This window comes from Arachis ipaensis, chromosome B2 (genome assembly GCF_059453495.1).
Source record: "Arachis ipaensis isolate K30076 ecotype BB chromosome B2, ASM5945349v1, whole genome shotgun sequence".
In the NCBI taxonomy this organism is placed as follows: Eukaryota; Viridiplantae; Streptophyta; class Magnoliopsida; order Fabales; family Fabaceae; genus Arachis; species Arachis ipaensis.
The window spans coordinates 91,088,737-91,099,150 of record NC_142437.1 but is presented as its reverse complement, the minus strand read 5'-3'; positions in this window follow the sequence as shown (position 1 = coordinate 91,099,150).

Below are 10,414 nucleotides of genomic sequence, written 5' to 3'. Positions count from 1 at the left end.
ACTTTCATTTCAGGATTAGCTAGGACTTCCCAGTTCCTGATTCGAATTTGCTCCTGGATCTCCGGATATTCATCTTCCTTCAGATCGAATCTAACTTCCGGGATCACTGATCTCAGACCCATTATTTTATTATAATGGTCTGAATGTTCTTTAGATAAGAACTTCCCTTGATTCCAAAGTGGTTTTGGAACGCTCTCTTTCTTGCCTCTTGGAGTGGCTTGTTTTCCTTTGGGAGCCATGATCTTAGTGATCGCGGATAAACACACCAAACTTAGAGGTTTGCTTGTCCTCAAGCAAAAGAAAAGAAGGGAGAGGGAGAGAAGGAGAGCTAGGTGCACTTGTTGATGGGAGGGGAGGGAGGCCGAACTCAAATTTATAGGGAGGGAGGGGGGGTTTTCGAAAAAAAAGATAAAGATATGATAAAAATATTTATTTGGAAAAGATAAGATAGAAGATATAGTTTAAAATTGAGAGGATATGAAAGATTTTTCTGAAAAAGATAGATTTAGATTTTAAAAAAATATAAAGTGGAGGTTTTGAAAAAGATGTTGATGAGTTGAAAAGATAGATTTGTAAAAAATTTTGAAAAGAGTTGGATTGAATTTGCAAAGATGCCTAGTGCTTATGGATTAAAATACATTTGATATTTTTAGTGGTAGGGTTTTTAGAAATTATGGAATTTAGAAATCAGGGTTCTTAACATGTTTATGTAAGAAATCATGTATTGAAGTATGAAAATCAAGATTTAGAATGAAAAAATTTGAATAAAAATGAGTTTTGTCTCCTCCCTGCCATCCTGGCGTTTGAACGCCCAAACACTGCCTGTTTTGGGCGTTCAGCGCCCAAATGCTGCTCTCCTGGGCGTTCAACGCCCAGCTGCTGCCATTACTGGCGTTCAACGCCCAGTGGGTGCCCATTTCTGGTGTTGAACGCCCAAATTGCTACCATTACTGGCGTTCAATGCCCAGTGGATGCCCATTTTGGGCGTTGAACGCCCAAAATACACTTTTACTGGCGTTTTCTTGCCAGTGAGCTCTTTTTCTCTGTTTTGTGTGCCGAGTCCTTCTGTAACTCTGTGGACTTAAATGATTCTTCACCTTAGTGTCACTGAACTTTATATAAACAAATAAAAATAAAAATAGGGCAAAATGCTTAGAGGATTGTTGCCCCATGGCTGAGTTGCCTCCCAGCAAGCGCTTCTTTATTGTCTTTAGCTGGACCTTGCTGAGCTTTTAATCTAGCTTCAGCCTTGAGCACTCTTGCTCAATGTTGCCTTCAAGATAGTGCTTGATTCTCTGTCCATTGACAATGAACTTCTTATCAGAATCAATATCTTGAAGCTCCACATAACCATATGGTGATACACTTGTAATCACGTATGGTCCCCTCCACCGGGATTTCAGTTTCCCGGGGAATAGCCTGAGTCTAGAGTTAAACAACAGAACCTTCTGTCCTGGTTCAAAGATTCTAGATGACAGCTTTCTGTCATGCCACTTTTTTGATTTCTCTTTATAAAGCTTGGCATTTTCGAAAGCTGTGAATCTGAATTCCTCTAGCTCATTTAGCTGGAGCAATCATTTTTCTCCTGCTAATTTGGCATCAAAGTTTAGGAATCTGGTTGCCCAGTAGGCTTTATGTTCCAGTTCCACGGGCAGGTGACATGCCTTACCATACACGAGTTGGTATGGAGAGGTCCCTATAGGGGTCTTGAATGCTGTTCTGTAAGCCCACAGAGCATCATCCAAGCTCCGTGCCCAATCCTTTCTACGGGTATTTACTGTCCATTCTAGGATTCTCTTTAATTCTCTGTTAAAGACTTCAGCTTGCCCATTAGTTTGTGGATGATATGGAGTAGCTACCTTGTGGCGAATTCCATACCGAACCATGGCAGAGTAAAGCTGTTTATTGCAGAAGTGAGTGCCCCATCACTGATTAGTACTCTAGGGACACCAAACCGGCTAAAGATATGTTTCTGGAGGAACTTCAGCACTGTCTTAGTATCATTGGTGGGTGTGGCAATGGCTTCAACCCATTTTGATACATAGTCAACTGCCACCAGAATATAAGTGTTTGAGTATGATGGTGGGAAAGGTCCCATGAAGTCAATTCCCTATACGTCAAACAACTCAATTTCCAAGATTCCTTGTTGAGGCATGGCGTAACCATGAGGCAGATTATCAGCTCTTTGGCAACTGTCACAGTTACGTACAAACTCTCGGGAATCTTTATAGAGTGTGGGCCAATAGAAGCCACATTGGAGGACCTTGGTGGCTGTTTGCTCACCTCCGAAATGGCCTCCATATTGAGATCCGTGGCAATGCCACAGGATCCTCTGTGCTTCTTCTCTAGGCACACACCTACGGATAATTCCGTCTGCACATCTCTTAAAGAGATAAGGTTCATCCCACAAGTAGTACTTTGCATCAGTAATTAATTTTTTCTTTTGTATCCTGTTGTACTCCTTGGGTATGAAACTTGCAGCTTTATAGTTTGCAATATCGGCAAACCATGGTGTTTCCTGAATGGCAAACAAATGCTCATCTGGAAACGTCTCAGAGATCTCAAGAGAGGGGAGGGGTGTCCCTTCTACTGGCTCTATCCGGGATAGATGATCAGCCACTTGGTTCTCTGTCCCTTTTCTGTCTCTTATTTCTATGTCAAACTCTTGCAGAAGCAACACCCATCTAATGAGCCTGGGTTTTGAATCCTGCTTTGTAAGTAGATATTTAAGAGCAGCATGATCAGTATACACAATCACTTTTGATCCTACTAAGTATGATCTGAACTTGTCAATGGCGTAAACCACTGTAAGTAATTCTTTTTCTGTGGTTGTGTAATTTTTCTGGGCATGATTTAGAACGCGACTAGCATAATAAATGACATGCAGAAGCTTGTCATGCCTCTGTCCCAATACTGCACCAATGGCGTGATCACTGGCATCACACATTAGCTCAAATGGTAACGTCCAGTCTGGTGCAGAAATGACTGGTGCTGTGACCAGCGTAGCTTTCAGCGTTTCAAACGCCTGCAGGCACTCTGTGTCAAACACAAATGGCGTGTCAGCAGCTAGCAGATTGCTTAGAGGTTTTGCGATTTTTGAAAAATCCTTTATAAACCTCCTATAGAATCCTGCGTGCCCCAGAAAGCTTCTGATTGCCTTAACATTGGTAGGTGGTGGTAATTTTTCAATTACCTCTATTTTTGCTTGATCCACCTCTATTCCTTTGTTTGAGATTTTATGCCCAAGAACAATTCCTTCAGTCACCATGAAGTGACACTTTTCCCAGTTTAAAACTAGGTTGGTCTCTTGGCATCTTTTCAGAACAAGTTTCAGGTGATCAAGACAGGAGCTGAATGAGTCTCCATATACTAAGAAGTCATCCATGAAGACTTCCAGAAAATTTTCCACCATATCAGAGAAAATAGAGAGCATGCATCTCTGGAAGGTTGCAGGCGCATTACATAGCCCAAATGGCATCCTTCTATAAGCAAACACTCCAGATGGACATGTGAATGCTGTTTTCTCTTGATCCTGAGGATCTACTACAATCTGGTTATAGCCTGAGTAGCCGTCCAAAAAGCAGTAATAATCATGACCTGCTAGTCTTTCTAGCATCTGGTCTATGAATGGTAAAGGAAAATGATCCTTTCTGGTGGCTGTATTGAGCCTTCTGTAGTCAATACACATGCGCCACCCTGTAACTGTTCTTGTAGGAACCAGTTCATTTTTTTCATTATAAATCACTGTCATGCCTCCCTTTTTTGGGATGACTTGGACAGGGCTCACCCAGGGGCTATCAGAAATAGGATAAATAATCCCAGCCTCTAGTAGTTTGGTGACCTCTTTCTGCACCACTTCTTTCATGGCTGGATTTAGCCGCCTCTGTGGTTGAACCACTGGTTTGGCATTATCCTCCAATAAGATTTTGTGCATGCATCTAGCTGGGCTTATGCCCTTAAGGTCACCTATGGACCACCCAAGAGCTGTCTTGTGTGTCCTTAGCACTTGAATAAGTGCCTCCTCTTCCTGTGAATTTAAAGCAGAGCTTATGATCACTGGAAAAGTGTCACCTTCTCCCAGAAACGCATATTTCAAGGATGGTGGTAATGGCTTGAGCTCGGGTTTTGGAGGTTTTTCCTCTTTCAGAAGAAATTTCAGAGGCTCTTTCATGTTCTCTGAATCCTCTAAATCAGGCTGAACATCTTTAAAGATGTTCTCCAACTCTGATTCAAGACTCTCAGCCATGTTGATCTTTTCTACCAAAGAGTCAATAAGATCAACTTTCATGCAGTCTTTTGATGTGTCTGGATGCTGCATGGCTTTGACAGCGTTCAACTTAAACTCATCATCATTGACTCTCAGGGTTATTTCCCCTTGTTGGACGTCAATGAGGGATCGTCCAGTTGCTAGGAAGGGTCTTCCTAGAATGAGAGTAGCACTCTTGTACTCCTCCATTTCCAACACAACAAAGTCAGTGGGAAAGGCGAATGGCCCAACTCTGACAATCATGTCTTCAATCACGCCTGATGGGTATTTAGTGGAGCCATCAGCAAGTTGGAGACATATCCTGGTTGGTTTAACTTCTTCAGTTAAGCCAAGCTTTCTGATAGTGGATGCAGGTATTAGGTTGATGCTTGCCCCAAGATCGCATAAGGCTGTCTTGGTGTATTGACCTTCTAATATGCATGGTATCAGAAAACTCCCAGGGTCTTTGAGCTTCTCAAGAAAGCTTTTCAGAATGACTGCACTGCATTCTTCAGTGAGGAGAACTCTTTCTGTTTCTCTCCAATCCTTTTTATGACTCAAGATCTCTTTCATGAACTTGGCATAAGAAGGTATTTGCTCAAGTGCTTCTGCAAATGGAATCTTTATTTCAAGAGTCCTGAGGTAATCTGCGAAGCGAGCAAATTGCTTATCCTGCTCCTCTTTCCGGAGTTTTTGAGGATAAGGTATCTTGGCTTTATATTCTTCAACCTTAGTTGCTGTAGGTTTACTGCCTACAGAAGTAGTTGAAGAAGCCTTTTTAGAGGGGTTGTTATCAGCATTTGTGTGTGTCTGATCCCTCACTGGCAATTGAGTGTCAGAGTTAGAAGCTGGAGTGAAACTGGACGCCAGCTCCTTGTCTGCTCCTGGCGTTTGAACGCCAGAATTGTGCCCATTTTGGGCGTTCAGTGCCAGATCTTGCCCATTTTGGGCGTTCAACGCCAGATCCTTGCCCATTTCTGGAGTTGAACGCCAGTCCTGCCTTGTTTCTGGCGTTGAACGCCAGTCCTGAGCATGGTCCGGGCGTTGAGCGCCAGCCTTCCACCAATTTTCTGGCGTTTTAGTTCAAGAATTAATTTTCCCTGGGCTCTTACTGTCCTCAGGTGAATTTTGGGTGGTTTGCTCATTTCTTAGCTTTTTGCTGCCTTGAGGTGGGGTATTTAATGTTTTTCCACTTCTTAGTTGAACTGCTTGGCATTCTTCTGCTATTTGCCTTGACAGCTGCTGCTTTGTTTGCTTAAACTATTCGTCCATATGTATATTAGCCATCCTTGTCTCTTGTAGTCTATCTTTGAATTCGGCTAACTGCTTTGTTAGAAAGTTCAATTGCTGATTGAATTCAGCAGCTTGTTTTACAGGACTGAGTTCAGCAGTTGCTGTTTTAACCTCTTCTTTCATGGAAGGGTCACTGCTTAGGTACAGATGCTGATTCCTGGCAACTGTATCAATGAGCTCTTGAGCCTCTTCAATTATCTTTCTCATGTGGATAGATCCACCAGCTGAGTAATCTAGAGACATCTGAGCTCCTTCTGCAAGCCCATAGTAGAAGATGTCTAACTGAACCCACTCTGAAAACATTTCAGAGGGGCATTTTCGTAGCATCTCTCTGTATCTCTCCCAGGCATCATAAAGAGATTCATTATCTCCTTGTTTAAAGCCTTGGATGTCCAGCCTTAGCTGTGTCATCCTTTTTGGAGGGAAATATTGATTCAGGAATTTTTCTGTCAGCTGTTTCCATGTCCTTATGCTGGCCTTAGGTTGGTTATTTAACCACCTCTTAGCTTGATCTTTTACAGCAAATGGAAACAGTAATAGTCTGTAGACATCCTGATCTATTTCTTTATCATGTACTGTGTCAGCAATTTGTAAAAACTATGCCAGAAACTCTGTAGGTTCTTCCTGTGGAAGACCGAAATACTGGCAACTTTGCTGCACCATGATAATGAGCTGAGGATTCAACTCAAAGCTACTAACTCCAATGGAGGGTATGCAGATACTACTCCCATATGAAGCAGAAGAGGTGTTAGAATATGACCCCAGAGTCCTCCTGGACTGTTCATTTCCGCTTAGGTCCATGATGGAGAAAGGGAGATGATGTAAAATAGAAAAAATATTTTTATTTATTTATTTATATATTTATTTCGAAAATGAAATAAATTAAAATAAAATAAATAAAAATTGAGTGAAGATTTTCGAAAAACTGAGGAGAGAGAAAGTGGTTAGGAAGTTTTGAAAAGGATATGATGATTTTGAAAAAAAAGGTTTTAAATTTTGAAATAAAAATCTGAATTTTAGAAATATATTTCGAAAATTTGTTTTTAAAATAGAGAGAAAAGATATTTTTGATTTTTAAGAGGAAAGAGAAAAATAATAAGATAGCACAAGATTTAAAATTTTTAGATCTAATGCTCCTTATTTTCAAAAATTTTGGAGGGAAAACACCAAGGAACACCAAACTTAAAAATTTTAAGATCAAGACACAAGAAAAACTCAAGAACACTTTGAAGACTCACAAGAACACAAGAACATGAGGGACGAACACCAAACTTAAAATTTTTTTTAGAAAACCAAAATAAATTTTTCGAAAATTTTAAGAAAAATCAACAAGAAAACACCAAACTTAAAGTTTGGCACAGAATTTAGTAGAAAAATTATTTTTGAAAAAGATTTTAAAAAGAAAATAAGGATTCTAAAATTTTAACACGACAATAATAAGAGACTCTAAACAAAAGAGAAATTTTTCCTAATCTAAGCAACAAAATAAACCGTTAGTTGTCCAAACACGAACAATCCCCGGCAACGGCGCCAAAAACTTGGTGCACAAATTGTGAATCACACTTTTCACAACTCGTACCACTGACCAGCAAGTGCACTGGGTCGTCCAAGTAATACCTCACGTGAGTAAGGGTTGAATCCCACGGAGATTGTTGGTTTGAAGCAATCTATGGTTATCTTGTAAATCTTAGTCAGGAAGTCAATTATGTTTATCAGTTAAATTGCGAATAAACAAGAGAGCATGGATTAAAGGTTACTTGTTATGCAGTAATGGAGAATATGTTGGTGTTTTGGAGATGCTTTGTCTTCTGAATCTCTGCTTTCCTCTGTCTTCTTGTTCATGCACGCACGTCCTCCTATGGCAAGCTGAATGTAGGGGTTCACAGTCGTCAATGGCTACATCCCATCCTCTTAGTGAAGAATATGCTCACATGCTCTGTCACAGCACGGCTAATCATCTGTCGGTTCTCGATCATACTGGAATAGGATTCTTCATCCTTTTGCGTCTGTCACTAACACCCAGCACTCACGAGTTTGAAGCTCATCACAGTCATTCGATCATTGAATCCTACTCGGAATACCACAGACAAGGTTTAGACTTTCCGGATTCTCATGAATGCCGCCATCAGTTCTAGCTTATACCACGAAGATTCTAATTAAGAGATCTAAGAGATACTCATTCAATCGTATATAGAACAGAGGTGGTTGTCAGGCACACGTTCATGATTTGAGGAGGGTGATGAGTGTCACAGATCATCACCTCCATCACAGTTAAGCGCGAATGAACATCTTAGATAGGAACAAGCGTGTTTGAATGGAAAACAGAAATACTTGCATTAATTCATCGAGACACAGCAGAGCTCCTCACCCCCAACAATGGAGTTTAGAGACTCATGCCATTAAAGAGTACAAAGTTTTTATCTAAAATGTCATGAGATACAAAATAAGTCTCTAAAAGTTGTTTAAATACTAAACTAGTAGCCTAGGTTTACAGAAAATGAGTAAACTATAGCAGATGGTATAGAGATCCACTTCTGGGGCCCACTTGGTGTGTGCTGGGGCTGAGATTTAAGTAATTCACGTGCATAAGGCCATTTTGGGCGTTCAACGCTAGGTTTGGATCCATTTCTAGCGTTGAACTCTAACTTTTAATCCTTTTCTGGCGCTGGACACTAGAATTGGGCAGAGAACTGGTGTTGAATGCCAGTTTACGTCATCTATCCTTGAGCAAAGTATGGACTATTATATATTTCTGGAAAGCCCTGGATGTCTACTTTCCAACGCAATTGGAAGCACGCCATTTTGAGTTCTGTAGCTCCAGAAAATCCACTTTGAGTGCAGGGAGGTCAGAATCCAACAGCATCAGCAGTCCTTTTTCAGCCTGAATCAGATTTTTGCTCAGCTCCTTCAATTTCAGCCAGAAAAATACCTGAAATTACAGAAAAATACACAACTCATAGTAAAGTCCAGAAATATAAATTTTTCCTAAAAACTAATGAAAATAAACTAAAAACTAACTAAAACATGCTAAAAACTATATGAAATTAACTCCAAAAAGCATAGAAAATATCCGCTCATCAATACATTTCTGCCTCTTATTGCCTAAATGCTATTTTAGCATGAATGTTTGTAGATGTTCATTGTTAGATGTTATTGGTGAGGTTATATTTTGCTACTTGGTTTTGAGTTCCCCATGCTTACCTTTTAAGAATACCAAGTGATGAGGATCGCCTTCGAGCTTGTAACTCTTCTTGAATTGCATGATTTGGCCACCATGTAATTGGAATCCTTTTCCTCGATTAGGCAATTTCTTGATGGATGTTGTGCATTTACCTTAATGAATTATGCTTATTGATCATATGCATCCATATGTTTATAGCTTGAATGCTCTCATGCTTTTTTAATGCTTGTTCTACCTTACAAGTTTACTTAAAGTATCTCAAGCACACTAGGATGAGTGATGTACATGCTTCTTTAGTGACATAGCTTTTATGCTAATGTGTGTTCTAAACCGCGCGCAATTTAGAATTCACACACTTATTTGTCATTAATGTCACACTAATTCACTCAGTCAATTCTAGTGATTAGTACCTCATTCCAACAATGCATGCTTCCTTGCTTTTGTTTTCTCATCTTATGGTGTTATATTTTTGTTTTTCATGAATGATGCACCGCAAGCGAAAATGGAAGCAGAAGAAAGAACACGCAGCAACCGGTTGACCTACCAGCTGAAGGTGGCAATCCGGAGAGTCGCCGTACCCCCTTGCTCATCTTTGAGTGCACCGAGGACGGTACAAACTTTTAAGTGTGGGAAGGTCGTCCGATCGGTCGGTGATTTTGGGTGACAAGTTTCTAATCTCAACACTTTTGCATTTTATTTTTTTTAGGTCTTTTAGGATTTTTGTTTCATTTTCTTATTTTTGCATATATATACACAATAAGCTTAGTCAAAATAATGAGATTAATTTTTCATGAATTCTATCTATAGGGCACCAATTGATTTGAGTGAAAACTTTTCATTAAATTTGCTGGAATTATATATTGTGGAACATGATTTTTGAGCTAAGAACACAAGCAAGTGATATTTGAGCCTAATGGTGTGGTTACATCTTATAACCACTTATTTTCCTTCTTGTGTGCATTGTTCTCTTCCTATGATTGTGATCTTTGATTTGTTTAATTCTTTATGTCCATTATTTTGTGTATTCATGCACTTATATGATTGAGGCCATCATTTCATTAGCTCACTTACTCAAATAGCCGTACCTTTTATCTTCCTTTGTTAGCCAACTTTGAGCCTATGATTAACCCACCTGTTTTTAGTTTAGCACATTACAAGCCTTAAAGCGAAAAACAATAAATGTCCTTTATTTGGATCTTTGATTAGCTTAGGCTAGTGAGTGTGTATCATTCAAGTGTGGGAAACTTGGGACATTGGGTGAGAAAAATGATAGTTTTGTATTTTTGTTGCAAATATTGGGAAGTGGGTACGTGCTCATGTATTGATTAAATGTATAGACCTTATGCATTGATGTCCTTGTATATAGAAAGAAAAAAATGATGAGACAAAAGAAAAGAAAGAAAAGAAAAAACAATATATGGCAAAAGAAAAGAAAAAAATAGAAAAAGAAAGAAAAAGAAGAAAAAAAAATAAAAAGGGGACAAAATGTCCCAAAGTGAAGTCCAATAAGAGTCAATGCATATGAGTTGTGAAATAAAAAAGAAAATACACGAGTATGTGAAAAAGTGAAAAATGGGTAGTTAGGTTAGTTTTGAATTGTATAGGATGTCATAGGTTAGGTGGGAAGTTTAAGCTTATCAAAGATTCAAATTTCAAGTCCACTTAACCAAATATACATCCTACCTAGACCCTAA